General features: G+C 41.4%; 1 protein-coding gene across 4 annotated transcripts in view; it reads left to right on the top strand.

The window, feature by feature from the left end:
• The first annotated feature begins 7,513 nt into the window (after window positions 1–7,513).
• LOC125462192 (janus kinase and microtubule-interacting protein 1-like) overlaps window positions 7,514–25,523 on the top strand; it is a 334,030-nt gene continuing 316,020 nt past the window's right edge. For 3 of the 4 annotated variants that reach the window (XM_059638150.1, XM_059638124.1, XM_048552022.2), the window contains exon 1: window positions 7,514–7,791. The gene's annotated coding sequence lies outside the window, so the exon portion shown is untranslated. Of the gene's footprint in view, window positions 7,792–19,562; window positions 19,637–25,523 lie in introns of all 4 variants that reach the window. The other variant, XM_059638093.1, reaches the window with a different exon arrangement.

The following is a 25,523-nucleotide window of genomic DNA, read 5'->3' as shown; positions in this document are numbered from 1 at the left end:
CAATGAGATTCAGAAGGTAGTGAGGATGTGTGAAGTATGCCATAGTCACCAACTACACAAATCCAAAAAAAAGCTTATATACTCACAAGGTGCCTTTGCACCCTTGGTTCAAATTTGCAACAGATTTATTCATGATCCAGGATGATGGCTTTCATCTGGACAGTGATTACTGTTTGCAGCCAACAGACAATTGAATGATATCTTGTGTCTGTCCGTATTGGACACAGAGTGCAATATTCAGTTTCCTTCATATAACTCAAGTGATAATATTGGATAACAGGACACAAACCTTTTTTGGGACTTTGGTGTCAAATTGGACACAAATCATATGACAGCCTCACCGTGTTATTCCAGATTTTGCCACCTGAATACTCCATTAGGTGATAGCCCTATGTTAGACTATTAATCAGGAACACAGATAATGTTTTGCGGGTCCCGGCTTGAATCCTGCCATGGCAGATGGTGGAATTTGAATATCATAAATATCTGGAATTAAGTGTTTAATGATGACCATGAGGCCACTATTGTCAGTCAGGGCAAAAAAGAAATCTGATTTACTGAAGCCCTTCATACTTGACCTCATCCTCACCGATATGGCTGCCGCAGTTGTACCCGCCTATGACGGTGTTAGTAAGAGTGAGCACCACACAGTTCTTGTGGAGATGAAGTCCTGTCTTCATATTAGTGACACTTAACGTTGTGTTGGTGTGGCACTATTACCATGTTAATTGGTACAGACTTAAAACAGATCTAGTACTCAAAGCTATGCATCCATACAGCTCTGTGGGCCATCAGCAGTCGCAGAATCGAACTCTAACAGAATCTGCAAATTCATGGGTCAACATTCTTTACCATGACCATCACGCCAGGACATCAACCCTTGTTCAATGAAGAGTACATGTCAAGAGCAGCAATAATGATACTAAAAAATGAGACTTAAATCTGGTGAAGCTGTAATTAAGAGCAACGCCTGTAGATGGGCTTACCAGCATTGTTGAAAGCCATGTCACAGAGGCAGGATAGGACAACCTTGCTATACATTATCCATCCAAATTCTTATGAATATAAGAAAAACTTCCAAAACTAGAAGAGAGAATGCAGATGGCACACAACTGATTTACAGGTGCGGAATCACCTTGTGTGTGCACAGAGTTGAGGAAAAACTTCTTCATCCAGACAGTGGTGGATATATGGAATGCTCTGCCCCAGAAGGCAGTGGAGGCCAACTCTCTGGATACTTTCAAGAAAGAGATGGATAGAGCTCTTAAAGATAGTGGAATCAAGAGTTATGGGGATAAGGCAGGAACAGGATACTGATTGTGGATGATCAGCCATGATCATAATGAATGGTGGTGCTAGCTTGAAGGGCCAAATGGCCTACTCCAGCACCTATTGTCTATTGTCTATTGAAGAAAGGTTCAGGTAATTCATCTAAGCTGTTGTATCCTTGTCCATAACTAAAGTGCACAGTAAGCTGAAATCGCAACAAATGGGGTGTCGTTTACAACAATGGCCTACTCCAGCACCTATTGTCTATTGTCTATTGAAGAAAGGTTCAGGTAATTCATCTAAGCTGTTGTATCCTTATCCATAACTAAAGTGCACAGTAAGCTGAAATCGCAACAAATGGGGTGTCGTTTACAACAGAATCAAGCTAAGTCTCCCTACCCAATACCCACCATCTAACACACGTCCAAAAATTAGCTCATGGGTTAGATGATCAACATGAAAACAACCACATTACACAGATACCAATGTACTAACAAGTAGAAAACACCATACGGATAAAAATTATATCTCAAGAAGTTTGTGCCATCATGCAGTCCAGAAGGATTGGAAAGCCAACCATAAGAACAAAACAAATCAGGGGACAGCAGTAGGATATTTGTCTCCTCACGTCTGCCCCACCATTCTATAAAATCACAGCTGATCAACCTTAGGACTCAACTCTTCTTTTGGACCAGCTCCTCATTACCCTCAATATTTCCAAAATACATTTACCTTCTCTTTAAATACTTGCAGTGATCTGGCCTTCCATCTCTCAGGGCTGGAGAATTCTAAAAATTCTCAGCTCTCGAAGAAATTCCTGTGCATCTCAGTTTTGAATGAATCACCCCTTAATCTCCAAGTATGAGCCCTGCTTTGCATTTTCTCCAACTCATAGAAACACCTTCCCAACATCTACCTTGTTAAGCAGCCTCCAAATCTTGTACATTCCAATAAGATCACCGCTTATTCTTCTGATCTCTGGCGCATAACGGCTGAACCTGTTTTGACATTTTATATATAATATGGACTTTTAAATGAACAGACATTTATCCTTTGCGTAAATAGTTTTTGCAACAACTCTATGATGTACCTATTTTTACTCTTGATTTATGCATTGATATCTTGGGTGGGGAAAAAGGGATGTTGTGATGCTACTTTAAGAGAATATGCAAATGCTCATGGAACTAGTCTGTGAAGCACCATGTAACCAGCAAGCAGTATTGTGTGTGTGTGTGTGTGTGTGTGTGTGTGTGTGTGTGTGTGTGTGTGTGTGTGTGTGTGTACATATGTGTATTTCTCAAATAATTCGAACCAAACTGTAGTTTATCAATCCTGCATTTGCATAATGGACCCATGTAACACTTAATTGAGAAAGAATATCAGGCAAATTGGGAACATCATGTGCTGGAGAAGAAGCAACAAATTGGCATTGAAAAGATAAAGCAGTTGGAAAGTGAGCCTGAGTGGTCTATGGGTAAACTAGGAACACTTGGTGGACTTAGGGGGCTTGGGTTTGGAAGAACTATGAAGTGGCTGGTGTCTGGAATGAAGGAAGTGAAGCATGGATGAACATGAAACGTTAGTATTTTTGAGAGACTTGAAAGCAAACCACTGAATTGATTACAACATGATGCAGTCAATGATCCAGAAATGAACCTGTCCAGTTCAGGTTGGACCGCTGCAGAAAACAGACAGAATTGGTTAGACCTCTTGGACTTCAGCATAGACATGGATGGAATTAGGATTGAGGTGACTGCAATTGAAAGGAACCAATTCATTTGCAGAGAAGGAGATGCCAACCCTAATACTGTCATGCAATGAAACAGCACAGGAGCAGACTTTTCAAAAACAACATTTTCAAAAGATTACAAAGTGTAGAGCTGGATGAACACAGCAGGCCAAGCAGCATCTTAGGAGCACAAAAGCTGACGTTTCGGGCCAAGACCCTTCAGGGTGTTACAGTGAGCACCTATTTATAATCTTGCTGTGTGAACAGTGCCGCTGTCACTTCCGGATATCTACATTGATCCGATTCCCCGTTGGAGAATTTCTGTTTTATTATCTACATTTGCTGGCTGGATGTCCACCTTCTGTCTTTTCCTATTAACACAATAGTTTATATCAAGATATTTGGGTACAAAAAAAGTATGTACAATTTCTCACAATGAGGACTGTAGTTTCTTGAGGATACTCATGTGTAATAATCTTTAGCTTTGAACCGAAAACAAGTCCCTGAATTGAATCAGTAAATTGAGTGTTTCATTTTCCTGTGATTTTTTATGTCACTTTATCTGAACAAAATTAAGATTGTAATCATAAATATATATTAGTTCCTGATAGTCTTCCTGTTATTGTCAAATGTATAAAATAATTACACATCCAGGCCACCCTGCATTGAATCGCCATTTATATGTAAAATTGTATTAAATGTCTACTGTTGCGGTCTAATGTTTGTTGATACAAGATGGCTTTACACACTTTATGGGCTTAAGGTCAGGGTTGTTGATACTGGGGAAGCAGGTTGGGAAGGTGTAGAGTAGATCTTGTACTCTGCCCTGTGCTTTAATTCCATTCTCAACAGGATACCGCAACAGAGATGTTTTTCAACTTGCCACAGTAGGTTTTATGATCTCTTAATTGAGGAAAGCATTTGTGATGAAATCCAGGTAGCTTTATGCTATAAACTTTTAAGAACCAGATTGATTATTTAAGCCAATTTCATGTAGGGCCATCCCAGGCAGGGAAAAGAAGAAAACTCTTTAATCCCAAATAATTTTGAAGTACCTCATGTATGCAAAGCAACAATACCACCTGTCTAAAATGTGAGGCTGGATGAACACAGCAGGCCAAGCAGCATCTCAGGAGCACAAAAGCTGACGTTTCGGGCCTAGACCCTTCATCAGAGAGGGGGATGGGGGGAGGGAACTGGAATAAATAGGGTGGCATCATGGGCCTCCTGCACTGCCACAATGATGCCACCCGAAGGTTGCAGGAACAGCAACTCATATTCCGCCTGGGAACCCTGCAGCCATATGGTATCAATGTGGACTTCACCAGTTTCAAAATCTCCCCTTCCCCCACTGCATCCCTAAACCAGCCCAGTTCATCCCCTCCCCCCACTGCACCACACAACCAGCCCAGCTCCTCCCCCCCACCCACTGCATCCCAAAACCAGTCCAACCTGTCTCTGCCTCCCTAACCGGTTCTTCCTCTCACCCATCCCTTCCTCCCACCCCCAGCCGCACCCCCAGCTACCTACTAACCTCATCCCACCTCCTTGACCTGTCCGTCTTCCCTGGACTGACCTATCCCCTCCCTACCTCCCCACCTACACCCTCTCCACCTATCTTCTTTGCTCTCCATCTTCGGTCCGCCTCCCCCTCTCTCCCTATTTATTCCAGTTCCCTCCCCCCATCCCCCTCTCTGATGAAGGGTCTAGGCCCGAAACGTCAGCTTTTGTGCTCCTGAGATGCTGCTTGGCCTGCTGTGTTCATCCAGCCTCACATTTTATTATCTTGGAATCTCCAGCATCTGCAGTTCCCATTATCTCTAATACCACCTGTCTTTCTCTTTGTGAACTGATTTTTATTTATTCATAGGATATAGGGATCGCTGGCTAGGCCATCATTTTATTGTCCATCCCAAACTGGCCAGAATGCAGTTAAGAATCAATCACATTGCTATGGGTCTGGAACCCTTTTCTAGGCAGATTTTCTTCCCTAAAGGGCAATAGTGAGCCAGATGGCTTTTGTTTCCTTAACAATCAATAATGATTTCATGGTTACCATTAGACTACTTACTCTAGATGTTTAATGTAATTTAAATTCCACCATGGCAGTATTTGAACCTGGATCCGCAGAACATTACCTGGTTCCCTGGATTAATAGCCTAGTGATAATACCTCAAGGCTGACACTTACCTATTTGAAACATTTTCCCGAGAACATGGTACAATCCCATACAAAGCTGCAGATTTTGAAAAGGCCATCATGCCAACATTAAATCTAATCTTAATGGGACTGGAAAAGAGGAAAAAAAAACTGAAACCTATTTCTAATTAAGGAAAGTCTCTAGGTAATTTTCCTGTGGCTCCCCAGGTTATCCAGCACAGATCACAGATGTTCACACACATTCTAAACATAATGATTTATCTTTTGCAGAAAAGAAATGCCAGATAACTGGTTTCCATGACCAGATCTGACTGCTCAAACATAATCCCACACTTCTCTTCCTTACTGCAATGCAATTTCTTAAAACCCTTTTCTGATACTTTCACCATGCCAACCTCCAAAGATAAACACAATGAGCAAATAGCTTCTTTTTCGCAAAGATCAAAACCATTCAGACCAAAGGGTACAAGAGCAGGAAGTTCAAGTCCACGTGGCTATTCAATGAGCTGGAGCTGATTGGATAATCTTTATGTTCACTTTCCTGCATTAAAAGTATAGGGGTAGCTTCCCCTGGTGGGCAAGTCTAGGACCAGATGACATGATCTCAGTCTAAGGGGTCACCCATTTAAAACAGAGATGAGAATTTCTTCCTTCAGAGATTATGTGTAATTCTTTGCTGCAAAAAATTTTTGAGGCCAGGCTGAGGCTGAGATAGACAAATTTTAATCAGTCAGGGAATCAAGAGTTATGGGGAAAAGGCAGAAGGGTGGAGTCTAGAGTTGTCAGATCAATGGCGGAATTCAATGGTGGATTATTCCATGTGCCAAACAGACTACTTCTGCTTCCAGACATCAAAATAGTTTTATTTTCTTGAGGGTTGTTTTTGAGATTTCCTGGAGGTGTGCTTTTTTGATCTTCAGGGAATTATTGTTTTTTTCAGTTTTATGAATTTTTTTTATCAAGCTAAGTGGTCATGAAGCAACATTGCCTTCTGAACTTGTTTTGAAGGCACAACACACAAGATCTGAGTTATAGCTGCAATGCATTAAAACCCCTCGTGCAAGTTCTTGCCATGAATAATTTTTGATTTGATTTATTTATTGTTGTATGTGTCTTGTTACAAAATACAGTGAAATATGTTGTATCTTTGTTCCAAGGGGCTGCCATATGTGCAGCTAGTGTTTTCAGTCAGTTATTAAGAAATAATTGATAGAGTATTTGTATTTTGGATGTTTCTACCTTTCTGCATAAATTTTAAGCTACAATTTTTAAACATGACCTGACACTGTAAACTGAGACAGATCGACATGGTTTACATAGAGTATGCAGATCCTGATAATCCTTCAGCAGCAATCCACAGAGCCTTTGACCAATCAGATTTGTGGGAACTGAGGCTACCGTCGTTCAAGAAAAAAACCACCTTCATCAGTTATTTCATAGAATCATATTTTCAAAATGACTTAGAATCATAGAAGCCCTCGCGTATAGAAACAGGCCATTAGGCTCATTGAGTCCACACCACCTTTCCAGAGAACATCGCAACCCGACACACTACCCGAACCTGTCCTTGTAACCTTGCATTTCCCAAGACTAATCCAGCTAGCCTGCAAATCCCTGGACACTATGAGGCAATTTAGCATGGCCAGTGCACCTAACCTGCATATTTTTGGACAGTGGGAGGAAGCTGTAACACCCAAGGAAACACGCTTCTTTTTATTCATTGTGTACTCCAAAACCGTGCCGGACTGTGGCGACAAAACACTTCTCACTATATTCCCCCAAGCACCTATGACAATAAAATCATTCATTCCTTCATCTATTCACAACTAGGGATGGGCAATAACTGGTGGCCTTGACATTCTGAGAAGGATATGTAAGAAAGCATTTGCTTCATGAAAGCACCAGAAAAACCTTCCTACAGTGAAAGAAGGGATTGGATGTGGCCTGATTAGCACCAGCCATTTGTTGTTTAATCCTACTTAAGCCTTGCTTACATTGATATGATTTAGAGGAACCCATGGTTTAAAGCATAATCACTTTTACAACTCTATTTCGATGTATATAATCGGATACTATTAAATGCACTTTTTTATTGCCACATTCTGTTGGACCCCACATTTTAAAGCATAATTTGTGTAAAACTTTTTTTCTGACAGATTTTTATTTTCATTTTGGCTTCTTAATAACATATACTTTGCAATTTATTAGTTCTACCCCCTCTGCCATAAACCATTCACCAAGAGATTTTGAGGGCAGCAATGGTGAGGGGTGTGCAGTGGTGCTGTCGGTAATCTGTTGCCTCTTTAAGTAGTGCAGCTCCTGACGCTGTGCGGATAGAGCGAGTCAGATAGCTGTGGGGCTGTGCCGGTCTCAGAGAGCTGCTTCCACACAGCACAGTGGAGACTGAGAAAGAGAGTGTTGAAGGGAAACAGCCTGAATGTAGTAGATAATTGCCACAAGCGAGAGAGGGGAAAAAAAGCGACATGTGCATATAAATATATGCAGAAATAAACAGTAGTTTCATGATGAGGCTGCAGTTGGATTCTCTGCTAATCCGGAAGCTGGTCGAGACATGAGGTTTTTTTTGAAGTATCTTCTAACGTGCAGTTTAAGAGGTGAAGACATCATGGCAAGTGAGTACAGAAATACCTGAGCCCTTTCAATGCAGAGAAGGAAAAAAAATGAGGCAGAAATTCCTCAGCTTCTGCAACGTGCTTACAGATCAGCAACACGTATTCTTTTTCATTGAATGTCCTGGGTGTGTTCTCCTGCTATTTTTTTTGTATCTCTGTATATTCGTAAAGCAGCACTTACCTTGATACAGTGTGTATGTCGATTTTAAAAAAATACTTCAGAGATAATGTCACAACGGTGTGATGCTAACTGCTATTAACTCATGTAAGAAACATTGCACAGAAGGTGGAAAAAATAAGGTTGGCTAGCTTTCGGTTTCTTTTGCCGTGTTTTTCACCTATTTTAAGTGGGTCATCTGAAAAGAAAAAATCTCTTCGATTACATCCGAACCCCCAGCCCCTGTGCTAGTACAGTTACTGCTGCAGAGGGATCTGCCTTTGAAGGCAGGGTGGGGCTAACAGCCTCCTGCCTTTCACATCTATTTTCCTGTGGCTGAAAATGCTTTGACAATCTGTAATTGACGTTCCACCTGACCTCTTCCTAACTGCGGCGTCTGTTTTTGTGGTCGGTCGCCACCCCCCCCCCCCGACTTCTCGTGTTATTCAGTCCTCAGCGGGAAGCGTGCCTGCACCTTGACCCAGTGGTAGCTTGACATCTCTGTTCTCACAAAAGTTTTTTTTTGTTGGTATTAATGGTTTTGATGTTCTGGGGATTTGAATATAAATAGATTTATTATGACTGGGTAAAAAAAAAGTGGCCCTCACAGCTTTAGTTGTCAGCTATGCTCGACAGAGAAATTGAAATGTTGTTCATGAAACTTTAAAATTTAAGGCTCCTCTCGCTGCTGATGCTATTACAATTTCAGATGTTGATTGTCACCAATTTTATTTTAATTGATTTGTGTTTATACCTGCCTGCTTGAAGAGGTGTTGTCTGCCTGAGACAATACTGGGTTAAGTGTGTGTGTTATTTTGGCAGTTCAATAGATAATACACATTTCACTTTCTTCAGGTAGTACAGAAACATATTAAAGACATCTTGGGCCATGCATTATATTTCAACTCCAACAGTTTGTTTTAAGGCATTTGCTATTTTGGTCAGTTCAAGGTTCTGTTTAGCTCACTTTTTCTATTATTTGTCAAATTCAAATACCGTACATTCTGTTCTGACCTTCTGTGAAATAAAATGTTTTTTTTTGCTTGGAGGACCTGCAGTACCAAAAACAATACTGATTAAAAACAAGACAACAAGAAGTAACCCAAAATAACAAAATGTTAAAGCTGTTTGAATGGAAATTTAAACCACTTTGGTTAGAAGTGTTGACTTCAAAACTCACCATGCAACAATGTTGCACTGAGATGACTGAAGATTTTGTCTGGGTTAAAACACTCTTTCAGCATGTCAAACTAAGGTGCTAACGGTATGATAGGATAACTTTGTCAGTTGTTAATGACACTTATGCTACAGTTTGTTTGACTGGTTGTTTGGGTTAGCGATATTTGTAGAGACTGACTGTTCGGTGTTGCTCCAAAGATGAAATGGGCTTTGGATTCACATAATGACCTTCTACTGATTTCTGGTCAACTTGATCCTCTTCACCATGTCTGTTGAGGTAACATAGCTGTATTCTGATTTGGAGAAACATTTTTTTTCCATGGTCCAAATATATAAAGAATGTTGGAGAAGAAATTAGACTAGATGCAGCATTCTCATTAGTATTTTGGGGGTGAGGGTTTAGTGCAGTTAAGTTACCAGTGAAATTAATAGAATGCTCAGGTATTTATGTGATTGAATTAGATATTTTTAAGATGTAAGAACACAGCACAATATCATAAATATTACAGTGCAGTTAATTTTATAACAGTACTTCATCAAGAAGATGGTGTACACTTTGCTTCCTCTTTTCATACTAATTGTGATTGGTACCAGTTAGATCAGGGGTTCAAACTACTAACACATGCAAATTAGATCTAGGAATTAATTTCATGATTGGAAACTATTCAAGTAATGCATGCACAGGAAATAATTCAGAAAATTATGTTTACCTAAAAAATAATGAGGGAAAAATTCACACTAACGAATTTAAGTTGACTATAATGATTGATTCAGTTTATTGATAAATGCTTTGCAGTGTCAAATGTAATAGCATTATAGTTCTTCAAAGACATAAGATGTACAGGTTTTCTTAATATGTGTAATAAAACTCTATTTATTTAAAAAATAGACATGTAATCTTATGGAACAAATAGAATGTTATTGCAAGTAGTAAGAAGTTCCACCTATTGTGAAGTTGACCGTACCTTGCATATTTACAGTTATACAATCAGCTTTGCCTATGGAAATACTTCAAGAATCTCCCTGGTAACAAAGTGTGAAGCTGGATGAACACAGCAGGCCAAGCAGCATCTTAGGAGCACAAAAGCTGATGTTTTGGGCCTAGGCCCATTTCCATGATTTGTACTGAGGATGAATAATAATTGTGATTAAGTTATGGTATAAGAGATTACAAACTTCTAATTATTTGTACCTAGCCTTGCATTATGAGTTGATAGTAAATTTTCAAAACAATAAAATGAGCATGAATATTTCACTCATGAAAACACAATATTTAAAAACCCGAGATCAGCAGTTTTGAATTTACACAATCAATTTTTATTTCAATCCTGAGTGTTCTGATGAAGGCTTTGATAGGCCAAAGGAACATGTGAAGAATGTAGCTATAGTTCTTTTCACAGTGCAATCAATTTAATAATTATTTGATAACGGGGGAGTACATGAAAATGACAAAATAATTTGGCATTCTAAGAATTATGATTTTTTTTTGCAGCATCAGTGGCATTCCACTGAATGTTTCAATTTTGCACAGAATAGATTTTGCTTCAGTTGCTTATATATGCACAGACATTCAGAATTTTCACAGGAATATTAAATGGGGACTGTTAGCCCTATTTGCTTATGCTAGATGAATGTTAGCTGTGAGCAAACAATACATGCATTCACTGAATAATCTTAATTCAGCAGTGTTGTGCTGATAGTAAAATAAACTCTCACAAGTCAGATTTTTTTAAAACAAAGATTGCAATTGATGTTATGTCTTCATCTTTTTTCCAGAGTGAAAATGAAATTCACTTTACCCAAGAAATTGTTTTCCCCACAGGGTGGTACAAAAGATGAAGACTTTTTTTTTCTGCCCAGGGTGAGCATTTTTTTTTGTTTAAACCCCCCCCCCCCACATTGAAATTTATGGTTGTCTTTCAGCCTAACTTGGCAGTGTCACTTTTTTAGTGGAACTAGCCTGAAACAAATTCAGCTGCCCTGCTCTCTCCCCATAGCTTTCTGCCCTTCTCTATTTCATATGTTTTACCACATTCTCTCAGAAATATTTAAAATCTTTAATATATTCCACATTCCAATAGCCCTGTCAATGTAAAAAAAATCCTCTTATCTTCTCTTTTGCATGGCAATTTTTAATCGATTACCTCAATGACACCTCAAAGAGCATTTCTAGACTTTTTCCTAATCATGTGGTCCATATTAAAAACTTGTAATAACCTTACCCTTCCCACCTTTTCTGTTTTCTTTTAGAAGTAGTCTTGGAACCTCAAGCTTATCCTTCTTACTATAATTTTCTATCTCTCTTTGGCTCTTAACTGAGCAGTTTTGTTATTTCAGTGTGAATAAAGTGGACTTGTTACATAGAAGCATACATTCTGTTTAGTTCTCTTTGACGTGTGAAGTATTTTACTTTTTAAAATTAAGCTTTCAAGCACCTTATTAAGTGCAAACAGAAGTTTAATATATATAGGTAAGGATATTGTAGATACATGGATGATCAATACACACATGGCTTAGAAACTGAATACCAATTGCATAGGAAGCTTAATGTATTCAATTTGTGAAACAGTTGCTAAAGTACAAGAGAAAAACCAGCAACTTGAAAGAGGATAACCCCTCAAAATAAATCTCTCTTATCCACTATTCTTCTTTTAGCTTCAAGTATTTTATGAGAACCCAATTCTTTAATAATTCCCTTAAGGGTCTTTTTCTGTAATCTAAAGATTTGCACCTGGAAAGTTCTCCTTAGTAAGGGTTTTTCATTTTTCGGTGTGAGAAAAGTCTGCCAATCCTTGTGTCTTGGTTAGTAAAATGGTATTTAATATGCAGTACTGACTTTGGATGCCTGATATTGTCAGAGGACTGAATGTTTGTAATGCGAATCCCATTGGGTGGAGTGGTTCACTGCCAATTTCCTGGATTGGACGTATTCAGCCTCATAGGATGTGTATGGAAATTCAGTCCTACAGTGCCAGTGTGTGTTTAAAATGAAAGGCTTCAATGTGATCTTTAGAGCTCATTCAACAAAATATGTTTATCTCCAGTTTCTATGTCTGCAAATGTGTTTGATGTGCAAGCTCAGATCCATTAAGTTTGTAACACTTTCTGATGAGATTATGGAAGAATTTGTAAGAAATACTTCTTTAATTTTTTTTACATTTGCAAACTGTATTTGGACTTCTTGCCATTTCAATTTGGGATTGAAGGGGTTTATGCCTAATTCCTGACATTTGAAATGTGGATGCTAAGTGAAAAATCTGAACTCCACAGGGCCCTTTGGAAATGGGTGTTGTGTTAAAATAGACATAATTTTGACTGATGCGAACCTTCACTGTGAGAACCATGAATTAATGTCATAGACATAAACGTGAAGGGCAGATAAAGTCAATATGACTGTCATGATCTGACATTTTTAAAATTTGTTGTTTTTTAAATGTAAAACAAATACAGGCTGTAATTATCAGTGTAAACTTAAAAAAAACTGGTAGAGTGATTTGAGTGATAGCATAGATTGGCAAAAAAGTAGCATCTGTTCATGTAATTTCAAATAAAGCTATTGGTGATGTTTCTCCAAGATCTGTTATAGAATCATAGGACCCTTTGGCCCAACTTACGTTTCACCACCCTGTCCACCTGAAACTTCATTTTCATGGAGCTATAAATCTATACCTCTAGATCTCTTTGTTCCATAACGCTCCCCAGGCCCTACACTTTACTGTGTAAGTCCTGCCCTCATTTGCCTTACCAAAATGGAACACATTGCATTTGTCTGAATGAAACTCCACCTGCCATTCCTCAGCCCACTTGCCCAATTGATCAAGATCTCCCTGCATTCTCAGATAACCTCCTTTGTTGTCCACTGTACCACCAATTTTGATGTCAGCTGCAAACTTATGAACCATACTACCCAAATTCTCATGCAGAAATGATTAGAAAAATGATGAATTAACGTGGACCATGCACCAATCCCAATAGCACACTGCTGGTTACAGGCATCCAGTCTGAAAAACAACCCTGTACCACCATACTCTGTCTTTTACCGTCAATCTATTATTGTGTCATTGAGTTTCAAAAGCTTAATTATCTCAGCAGGGGATCTGAGTTCAGAGCTTGATAACCTAAAAAGGCTACTAAGGGGTTAGCTGTCTTAAATGTGAGGTCTGAATAGAAGTTTACTTGTTTTTATAAAATATTGACAACTTGAGGTTTAAAAGCTGTGAATTGATTTTATGAACAGCAGCTTTCCACTGTCTCCTGTATAGGATTAGGAGCTGTCATACATTCTTAGCAGTTTTTTTCACCTCTGGATGATTTCTAAAGTCAATCCATAGTACAAACTCAATAAGCAACAATGGAGTTGGCGTCAAAGATTTGAGAGGCCAAAGATGGGGTTTGGGGTTGGGGGCATGGATAGACACTGTGCTGAGATGAGGGGTATGGAAGGCCAAAGGGATGGGTGAGTTGGAAGTGGTTTTGAGGGCTAGAAGGCTTCCAAAATGAAAACTATGTTGACACCACAACCAGATCAACCAAAATCTGATTGAGGCCACTCTACCATTCAATCAACCAAATGGTCTATACCTGGCACTAAGTCCTATGTTCCTAAAACAAATTGGACAAAGTCCCAGAGAACTGAGACAAACCTTTCCGTTACCTTGCCTTGACACTCAACTAGCCCTGTTAACACTCACATCCTGCTTCTGGGTTTGTCAGGCTTGATTCTATCCCACACCAGCAGACCTTCCATTGTCCGCATTCTCCCCCACCACACCCCAGCCGCACTACGAAAATCTCACATTTTGGGGGGAAATCTTTAACCAAGAGGAGTCCACCAGGTTGTGCTTGTCATCCTTGATGGCCTGAATTCAGCCTGCAATATCTGAATGCTCTCTTACTTAGACTGTGTGAGTAAATCACTGTGTAGTTAACAAAGTGTGGAGCTGGATGAACACAGCAGGCCAAGCAGCATCTTAGGAGTTGTCCCCGGACTGACCTATCCCCTCCCTACCTCCCCACCTACACTCACCTCTACTGGGTCCATCCCTGCCTCTTTAACTTGTCTGTCTCCACTCCACCTACCTTCTCCTCTATCCACCTTTGATCCACCTCCCCCTCTCTCCCGATTTTATTTCAGAACCCTCTCCCATTCCCCCGTTTCTGATGAAGGGTCTCGGCCCGAAACATCAGCTTTTGTGCTCCTAAGATGCTGCTTGGCCTGCTGTGTTCATCCAGCTCCACACTTTGTTATCTTGGATTCTCCATCATCTGCAGTTCCCAGTATCACTGTGTAATTAATCTCAGTAATAGTCTTGCACCACAGAAGGACATGAAAACTACACGTAGATCCCTCATTATGTTTCTCTAACGTTCAACGCAAGAACTGTGCAAATTTTATGCTAAGGTGAAGGTGATTTGTCAAGGGAATGAACGTAAAGGCGGAATTGATAATCGTGCAGGCTCGACATTCTGTATGCCGCCAATCTCTGGGGAATCTATTCTGAGCACGCAAGTCTTACTGTATTTCATAGTTGCATCAACGCATACATTCTCATTGACTAACAGTAGGAGCCAAAGAGCAGCAAAAAACATACCAAGTCTTGGACATGATGACATTTGCACGGGTGCTTTGTTTTAAGGGAACAGAACTGATAGAATACACTCACCAAACAAATAAGAGCTCCGGCTATTGCACAAAAGCTGTATTTTATAAACAGTAATGCTAATGTGGTTGGGGAACATTTTGAACAGTGAAGCACTCACTGTGTTATTAAATCACTTTTAATAAACAGACCCTTCAGACCAACTCATCTGTGCCGACCAGACATCCCAATTTAACCTAGTCCCGTTTTCCAGCATTTGGCCCATATCTCTCTAAACCCTTCGTGTTCATGTACCCATCCAGATGCCTTTGAATGTTGTAATTGCAGCAAGTTCCATATGCAGACCACCTTCTGTGTGGAAAAGTTACCCCTCAGATCCTTTGTAAATCTTTCCCCTGATCTTAAACCTGTGCATTCTAAGGACTCCCCCCCGACTCTAGGAAAAATAACTTTACCAATCCATGCCCCTCATGACTTTTTAAACCTCTATAAAGTCACCCCTCTGTCTCCAGCATTCCAGAGAAAAAGGCCCAGCCTATTTAGCCTCTCTCTCTGCAGTCCCAACATCATCCTTGTAAATCTTTTCTGCACCCTCTCAGGTTTAACCACATGCTTCCTATAGAAAGGCGATCAGAATTGTACACAGTATTCCGAAAGTAGCCTTCTTCACCACCCTGTCTCCCTGTGATTCCATTTTCAAGGAGCAATGTGATTAATCTCTGATCATTTTGTCAACTCCTGTTATATTGTTATTAATGTGCTTTTCATGATTGCGCATGTTTAGATTTAGCACCAAATTAGGTAGGTGGTACTTGGCATTCTTGCCTAATTAAATGTAGCCAAACTGAATGTTTTCACAAGGCCTCCTCAGGACAAATGATACTGCCACCCAAGTTTTGATGCTTATTGGGAGATATAACCCACCGAGTGAAAAATGGGTTAGCGCTGAGACAGGGGAAAAATTTGGGCAAGTTGGTAATTAACTAAGAAGAGGAGAAAATAGAATGAAAGTGAGAAACTTCTAAAAAAAAACTTCACAAAATATAATGTAGTTGTTAGAAATGTCTGTTTTGCATAACTTGCAAAATAAGTTGTGATCTTGCTTACTAAAAATATAACAATTCTATCATTAAGTACTTTTGTTGTCTGTGAAAACATCAATTTAGTAGGATGTCAAAATTATAGGAAGTATTGTTATAATGTAATAATCTATTCAGCTCAATGGGGCGGCATGGGGCTCAGTGGTTAGCACTGCAGCCTCACAGCACCAGAGACCTGGGTTCGATTCCAGCCTTGGGTGACTGTCTGTGTGTAGTTTGCACATTCTCCCCTTGTCTGCGTGGTAGGATTCGAACCCGGGACCCCAGAATATTACCTGGGTCCTTGAATTCACAGCCCAGCACTAATACCACTAGGCCATTGCCTCCCCTTATGATACCAGGCCAGGGTTGTTCTACCAGAGAGAGTGTAGTTCCATATTACGATCTGCATTTGAGTCATGAGATCACGCAGCACTGCAGAACTGTTGCTTATGGACTCCTTCATGTCACAAAATGGTTCAGACTGACTGCTTTCACAACAGCCATGGTTTGGTAAGTTCACTGACCAAACTGCATTCAAATTTTTCCCCTTTTTATAAGGCTCAAAATTGCATCTTTAGCAGCTGAACGTAGCTGAAGAATGTTCAGAATATTGGCTTTGTTGTTGTACTGGTCAACGAGACATCTGAGCTAATGCTGCAAGACTACAGCTTCAAATCCCATCATTGCAGTTGAGATATTTAATGAAATTTGAATAAATCTGAAAGGAAAAAGCCAGCATGAACAGTTGCATCCATGGAATTACTGCACTTTGGGAGGGAAATGTGCTGTCTCGTTTGGCGTGGCCGGTATGTTAGTCCAGATCCAAAACAGTCTGGGACCACGATGCCATCACCCTCTGGAGTCTGTCTACTCTGAGAATATGACCGGGAGAACATGTGTTAGAATTCTATGAGAATGCTATCACTTCGAAAGCTACTTTCATGATATGATGTTCTGTGTTATGTTGGCTATGCTAAATTTGTGTTTCATTGAGTCCCTGGGAAGGAATTAATAAACAAAAAGCACTTCAATGATACTAGATTGGGATAAGGGCACTTACCGCTTTGTCATATTCCTTCAATTATGTTCAGCCCTCAACTTTGCAAAACCCTCTTTTCCTTGAGGTTCCCTCCCATTCGCTGAAGCTACAGCTTGTTAAGCAGTTACAAATGGGAATGTATTGGAAAAGGAAAGGCTGGGTAGCTAATTGTGCAGCCCAGATTCTACTTTATACAACTCCATGGATAGCATACAGCATACAGCTTGTGGCTTGCTGCTTGCACATTGTCATGTTTCATAGATCACAGGGAAACAAACTGGTGTGCTAATAATGATAGTGCACAATAAAAAGATGGACTCCATCCCCTTGCCAATTGGTGAAACAATTGTCAGAATGCTGGATATTCGCTTTTGAATCAGGTATTGTACGACACCTTGGAAAAAAGTGAGCAAAGTGTTGCAAATGTGCAGGAACTTTATACATCCTTGAAAGTAAGCAAGGTGAGGAATATTGCGTTTTATCTAATTTGTGCACTCGATTGATGTTTAAGTCATGAGAGATTGAGGCAGAGTGGATGGGAAGGAACTGTTTGTGCAAGGCTTCAGGATACTGACTTAAGGTGAATACCAAAGAAACATGAGGAATTTTGTTTTACAGAGTTTCATTATCCATTGCTGCTTTTGCCGGTAATCTTAAGTCTGTGCCCTTTGACTCTCGATCCTTCCATCAATAGAAACCATTTACTGTCTCCAGACTTTTCATAATTATGAACATCTCTATCAAATCTCCTTTTGATCTCAGTCGAAGGAGAACAGTTCCAAAATGAATCACTTCACACTTCTCTGCATTAAATTTCATCTGCCACTTGTCTGCCCATTCCACTAAACTGTGTGTGTCTTTTTGAAGTTCTACACTGTCCTCACAGTTTACATTGTATAAAATCATCGTATTGTTTGTAAATTTTGAAATTTTATCCCTGAATACCAGGTGCCAGGTCAATATATACCAGGAACAGCAGGGGTCCTATCTCTGATCCCAGGGGAAAATAAAGACTTCATGACAAACCTCCACCCAATCTGAAAAGCATCCACTAGCCTTTGTTTCCTGGAACTCAGCCAATTTTTTTATCAATGTTGCTAATATCCCTTTAATTCCATCAACTTAGTTCATAAGTGTGATGTCTGTTGCCACACTTCAAATAACGTTTGAAAGTTCTCACCACCAAAATTTCAGTTGTCCACCCTCTCTGTCGCTTCATTATAAATTGCACACAAATTGGTCAAACACGATTGACTCAACAAATCAATTCTTGCTTTCTTTAATGAACTCATGTTTGTCCGCGTGACTATTATTTTTGTTCCAAAAGTGCATTTCTAAAAGCTTCCCCACTGCGAAGTTAAACTAGCCACTCTGGATTTGTTGGATTTCTCTTCTGTGAACATGTATAACATTTATAAATCTCCAGTCCTCTGGCATCACCACTGAGTCTAAAGAAGATGGGAAACTTATAATCAGCACCTGCACAATTTCTGCTGTTACTTCCTTAATGACTTTTGAATGCATCTCATCCAGTCTCACCAACTTTATGTACAGTCAATCTATTCAACAGAACCTACTTACCACTTTGAAATCCTTCACATTGTCTAAACTACTTTCTCTTTCACCAGGACCTATGCCGCGCCACCTTGGTAATTTAATAGATCAGCCATGTTCCCTACCTGTAGGGGTACATTCTCCTCTTGGTCCATAAGTAGTCCTCCTCTTACCACCCTTTTACAATTTATAAAACTAGGGAGAGCATTTGAATTTCATTTTTGTGTTAGCTGCCAGTCTCTTCTCATACTCTATATTCACCCTTTCAATTCCCCAGTGATTGTTCTATATTCACCCTTGTCCAGAATTGTATAATCTGCCTTAAATCTCATAATAACATGTTTTCTGCTTCCTTTTGATCTATGTCCCTTTAGATCTCTCGTGGGTCTGGAAGTATTTTCCCTACCATTCCCCTTTGTGGAAATATAACTTGACTCTACATGCATTGCCTTTTCTTTAAAGATACTGCATTGTTCAATAATAGTTCAGTCTGCCAATATCTGTTTCCAGTTTATCTGGGTTAGACCAATCTCTGAAGTTAGCCTTCTCCCAGTTCATCGTTCTTAGCCTGGATTGTTCCTTGTCTTTTCCCATATCCAACTTAAACTGTACAGTACGATGGTCATTGCCCCCTGAATATTCCTGTGCTAATACTTGATCCATCAACCATATTCTCAAAAGCTAGATCCAGCAACACCACTTCTTTGGATTGGAAGCACACCTCTGCAAAATGTTTTCCTGAAAACACTCTGAGAACTCTTGCCACTTCCAGCCCTTTACACTGCTGCTATTCGAGTCCATGTTGAGATAATTAAAGTCCACCGTTATAACTAGTCTAGAATTCCAGTGAGATACGGAGAGATCTGGGTATCCTCGTACAAGAATTAAGTAAGGATGGCAAATGCATTGTAAGCAGTTTTGAGAATGTTTGCTTGACTAATACCTGGTGTGGTTAGGTTGAGGCAAGGCTTGTATCCATTGGAGTATAGCAGAGTAAAAGGCAATTTGATTGAAACATATAAGATCCTGAGGGTCCTTGACAGGGTGCATGGGGGAAGGATGTTCCCTCTTATGGGAGAATCTAGAAGCACGGGCCACAGTTTAAAAATAAAGAGACTGTTTTAAAAGGCTGAGATAAGGAGACTTTTTTTTTCTTGTAGATTTTAAGGATCTTTGGAGCTGTCTTCCTCAAAAGGTGGTTGAAGAAGAGCCTTTGAATATTTTTAAGGCAGAGGTGGGTAAATTCTTGATATGGATTCACTTTTCTCAGGGGTAGGTAAAATAATCCGATCGCTATAATCTTTTGCCTGGAATGTGCATGTTCAGTGTCCACCAGACCTGATCCCAATGTGCCAGGAATCAAAACCGCGCTGTCCTGCACCATCACTACAGCTAAGCATTTGTTTGCTCTATCGTATTTGTGCAAATTTGCACCTGGTACAGTACCTGGTCTAATCTGAGGATTCTACTCCAGGGTTACATCTATCTTTCAATTTTGTAGGTGCTGATGTTGATCGTGATGAAGGACCAGTCCCCCTTCCACCGCTCCATGATCATTGGTTTTTGAGAAAATGGTTGATGGATCAAATGTTAGCACAGGAATATTCAAGGGGCAATGATCATTGTACTGTAAGGTTTAATTTGGATTTGGGAAAAGACAAGGAACAATCCAGACTAAGAATGATGACCTGGGAGAAGGCTAACTTCAGAGATGGGTCTAACCCAGATAAGTTGGAAACAAATATTGGCAGAACTGTTATTGAACAATGAGGTATCTTTAAAGAAAAGAGAGTGCATGTATATTTCCACATCTTCGCCCTGGCTTTAGGAAGGCAACATACCATCTGAATACTGATTGCATTCCCACACTACCTGATTATCCCTTCTTCCCTACCTTCTGTTAAGCTGTGGAATGACCACACATATAAACAGACTACCTACGAACCTTACAGATGCATTGCAGTGACTCCAGCTGCTGCTCAAGTTCTAAAATTCAGAGGCTTGTGCTGGTGATGTTCGTGTTACTTGCTGCATAAGTGGTTATCAAGGACACTTGCAATGGCTTGGAGTTCCCACGTGGAAAATGATGTGCATCCCGGGGCTCTGAACTACCCTGCTATTTCTATACCTGTTAGCAAATAAAACATACTATTTGAGAAAAGAACATATGAACATAAAAACTAGGAGCAGGAGTAGGCCATCTGGCCCCTCGAGCCTGCCATGCCATTTAATAAGATGATGGTTAATCTTTTGAGACTCTGCTCCACTTACCTGCCCACTCACTATAATCCTTCATTCCATTACTGTTCAAAAATTTAGCTAGCCTTGCCTTAAAAACATTCAGCGAGGTAGCTTCAGCCACGTCACTGGGCAGGGAATTCCACAGATTCACAACCCTTTGGGTGAAGAAGTTCCTCCTGACCTCAGTCCTACATCTGCTTCCTTTTATTTTGAGGCGATGCCCTCTCGTCCTAGTTTCACCTGCTGGCGGGAACAACCTCCCTGCCTCCACTTTATCTATTCCCTTCATAATCTTATGTTTCCATAATATCTCCTAAAAAGAAGGCACTGGTTACTCATTTCTCTTCTGTTGTCACATGGATATAGAAAGTCAGCGTGTCTGAGGAACAAATATAATATTCTCTATGGATGTGTGTTCTTTATCATGCTTTTTTCTGTCTGTTGACAGACGTAGAATGAATGAAGTCAATAAAAAAATATTCCCACTTCTTACTAATCGGAGATTTTGGATTATTTTTGTAACATTTATTGTAATGTCTCCGTGGTGGAATAACCTATTTGCTGGGGGAAAATGTTGAAGGAAATTGGTTGACAGTGCGGGCATTGAAAACTTCTTACCTGGCCTTTTGTGTTCTCTTTAAAAGGGTGTCTACTTTTGTAATAAAAGCTTCAGATTTGAGAGTCAATACCCTGCCTGTGTGAACCTTTTATTACTTACTTCAAATGTTCCTGTTGTCAGCAGCAAATGTAAAGCAACTAAAGGGTTTAATCATAGCATCCAAAAACTCAATTCTTTTGCATCAATGGCCGTGGGATTCTCATGTTGCAAAGCCGTTACATGTTCTGCCACTACAGTATTATGGGGGAAGAATTGCCCTGGGTGCTATATCTGGCAACATAACAATTCCTTTCAATTTCTTCTGCTGGATATTTCTAATGAAATCAAAAATGTGTTGTAGCACAGTTTTATGATTTCACTGCAAATAGTGATCTGAGATAATCTTAAATACCTTTATACTGTCATTACACAAAATATTTAAGGCAATTTCTCCATTCGTGTCTTGGAAATCTGGTACTTTACTGTGAAAGTAAGAAATGAATTGCATTTTTGTAGTGCATTTCACAACTCCAGGATGGCCTAAATCATTTTTTTGGCAAATCATGTACTTTTAAAGTGTGTACACATGCAGTACAGGAAACATGTGACTAAATTTGTACACTGCCATCTGGCTTTTGTTTGGAGTTATCCTGAGAATTTCTAATTTTAATTCAGCTTAATTCAGTACCTTCAGCTGCCAAGACCCTAGGTTCTGGATTACCCACTGGTAAACCTCCTTAAGTCTCTCTCTTTTCTTTTTATAACATTCCTTAAAATATGCCTCTTCGACCAATCCTCTGCTCACCCATGTTCTGTTGATGTAGCCTGGCGTTCAAAGTTGCTTGATAATGGATTCAAGGTACTATGTAAATGCAAGTTCTTGATCATGCTATTGCATGCATACATATTAGAATCAAGTATAGGCCTTGCAGCCCTTTGAGCCCATTTGGCCATTCACTAAGGTATGACTGATCTGATTTATTCCATGTTCTTGCCTATCACTAACAAGCTTTTACCCCCTTGATAGCAAGAACCTAACTACCTCTGCCTTAATAGCGTTAAAAGAATCCACTTCTTCACTTTTAAGGAAGAGAGTTCCAACGACTTGTGAACCTCTGCAAGAAAACAGTGACCCTGAGTTCAAACTACTCCCAGATGAAGAAACATCCTTTCCATGTATACCCTGTCAAGACCCCTCAGGATCTTAGTTTGATCGTTCAATCAAATCACCTCTTACTTTTCAACACTGCAGCATATACCAGATGTCCAAACATTCTTCATAAGGCAACCCACCCATTTCAAGATAATAAAATGTGAGGCTGGATGAACACAGCAGGCCAAGCAGCATCTCAGGAGCACAAAAACTGACGTTTCGGGCCTAGACCCTTCATCAGAGAGGGGGATGGGGAGAGGGAGCTGGAATAAATAGGGAGAGAGGGGGAGGCGGACCGAAGATGGAGAGAAAAGAAGATAGGTGGAGAGAGTATAGGTGGGGAGGTAGGGAGGGGATAGGTCAGTCCAGGGAAGACGGACAGGCCAAGGAGGTGGGATGAGGTTAGTAGGTAGCTGGGGGTGCGGCTTGGTGTGGGAGGAAGGGATGGGTGAGAGGAAGAACCGGTTAGGGAGGCAGAGACAGGTTGGACTGGTTTTGGGATGCAGTGGGTGGGGGGGAAGAGCTGGGCTGGTTGTGTGGTGCAGTGGGGGGAGGGGACGAACTAGGCTGGTTTAGGGATGCAGTAGGGGAAGGGGAGATTTTGAAACTGGTGAAGTCCACATTGATACCATATGGCTGCAGGGTTCCCAGGCGGAATATGAGTTGCTGTTCCTGCAACCTTCGGGTGGCATCATTGTGGCAGTGCAGGAGGCCCATGATGGACATGTCATCTAAAGAATGGGAGGGTGAGTGGAAATGGTTTGCGACTGGGAGGTGCAGTTGTTTGTTGTGAACTGAGCGGAGGTGTTCTGCAAAGCGGTCTCCAAGCCTCCGCTTGGTTTCCCCAATGTAGAGGAAGCCGCACCGGGTACAGTGGATGCAGTATACCACATTGGCAGATGTGCAGGTGAACCTCTGCTTAATGTGGAATGTCATCTTGGGGCCTGGGATAGGGGTGAGGGAGGAGGTGTGGGGGCAAGTGTAGCATTTCCTGCGGTTGCAGGGGAAGGTGCCGGGTGTGGTGGGGTTGGAGGGCAGTGTGGAGCGAACAAGGGAGTCACGGAGAGAGTGGTCTCTCCGGAAAGCAGACAGGGGTGGGGATGGAAAAATGTCTTGGGTGGTGGGGTCGGATTGTAAATGGCGGAAGTGTCGGAGGATAATGCATTGTATCCGGAGGTTGGTAGGGTGGTGTGTGAGAACGAGGGGGATCCTCTTAGGGCGGTTGTGGCGGGGGCGGGGTGTGAGGGATGTGTTGCGGGAAATACGGGAGACGCGGTCAAGGGCGTTCTCGATCACTGTGGGGGGAAAGTTGCGGTCCTTAAAGAACTTGGACATCTGGGATGTGTGGGAGTGGAATGTCTTATCGTGGGAGCAGATGCGGCGGAGGCGGAGGAATTGGGAATAGGGGATGGAATTTTTGCAGGAGGGTGGGTGGGAGGAGGTGTATTCTAGGTAGCTGTGTGAGTCGGTGGGCTTGAAATGGACATCAGTTACAAGCTGGTTGCCTGAGATGGAGACTGAGAGGTCCAGGAAGGTGAGGGATGTGCTGGAGATGGCCCAGGTGAACTGAAGGTTGGGGTGGAAGGTGTTGGTGAAGTGGATGAACTGTTCGAGCTCCTCTGGGGAGCAAGAGGCGGCGCCGATACAGTCATCAATGTACCGGAGGAAGAGGTGGGGTTTGGGGCCTGTGTAGGTGCGGAAGAGGGACTGTTCCACGTAACCTACAAAGAGGCAGGCATAGCTGGGGCCCATGCGGGTGCCCATGGCCACCCCCTTAGTCTGTAGGAAGTGGGAGGAGTCAAAAGAGAAGTTGTTGAGTGTGAGGACGAGTTCAGCTAGGCGGATGAGAGTGTCGGTGGAGGGGGACTGGTCGGGCCTGCGGGACAGGAAGAAGCGGAGGACCTTGAGGCCATCTGCATGCGGAATGCAGGTGTACAGGGACTGGACGTCCATGGTGAATATGAGGTGTTGGGGGCCAGGGAATTGGAAGTCCTGGAGGAGGTGGAGGGCGTGGGTGGTGTCACGGACGTAGGTGGGGAGTTCCTGGACCAAAGGGGAGAAAATGGAGTCCAGATACGAGGAGATGAGTTCGGTGGGGTAGGAGCAGGCTGAGACGATGGGTCGACCAGGGCAGGCAGGTTTGTGGATTTTGGGAAGGAGATAGAAACGGGCCGTGCGGGATTGGGGAACAATGAGGTTGGAGGCTGTGGGTGGGAGGTCCCCTGAGGTGATGAGGTCGTGAATGGTGTTGGAGATGATGGTTTGGTGAACCGGTTCTTCCTCTCACCCATCCCTTCCTCCCACACCAAGCCGCACCCCCAGCTACCTACTAACCTCATCCCACCTCCTTGACCTGTCCGTCTTCCCTGGACTGACCTATCCCCTCCCTCCTCCCCACCTATACTCTCTCCACCTATCTTCTTTACTCTCCATCTTCAGTCCGCCTCCCCCTCTCTCCCTATTTATTCCAGCTCCCTCTCCCCATCCCCCTCTCTGATGAAGGGTCTAGGCCCGAAACGTCAGCTTTTGTGCTCCTGAGATGCTGCTTGGCCTGCTGTGTTCATCCAGCCTCACATTTTATTATCTTGGAATTCTCCAGCATCTGCAGTTCCCATTATCTCCACCCATTTCAAGTATTCGTCGAGAAAACCTTCCGTGAACTGCTTCCAATGCAATAATATCCTTCCTTAAATAGGGTGCCCAGACCTTACAAATAATTCCATATCTGCTCACAGCCCTGCATACCTGAAGCATAACCTTCCTATTTATGTATTCAATCCCTTCACGATAAATGGTATCATTCTGTTAGAATACTTGCTATACCTGCATACTGACCTTTTGTGATTCATGTGGTGGGTCATCCAGGTCTCTCTGCTTCTCAGAGCTCTGCAATCTCTGAATGTTTAGATAATGCAGTTTTTCTGGCATACATTATCCAGTGATCTTGCCAAAAAATAGACAAGCATGACATGCTGTTGCTTAAATGTCAATAGAACCTCCATTCAAATTTAGCAACCTTTTGATTTGAAAACCCTTTGCTTGTATTTCCATTTCTACAGTTCCTCTGGTGTGAACCGTCTCTCAGATATATTTCAGGCCAAAATTTACATAGCTCCTTTTTAATTTATT

The sequence above is a fragment of the Stegostoma tigrinum genome, chromosome 1, assembly GCF_030684315.1.
Source record: "Stegostoma tigrinum isolate sSteTig4 chromosome 1, sSteTig4.hap1, whole genome shotgun sequence".
Lineage (NCBI taxonomy): Eukaryota > Metazoa > Chordata > Chondrichthyes > Orectolobiformes > Stegostomatidae > Stegostoma > Stegostoma tigrinum.
This window is presented reverse-complemented; position numbering and strand designations above follow the sequence as displayed.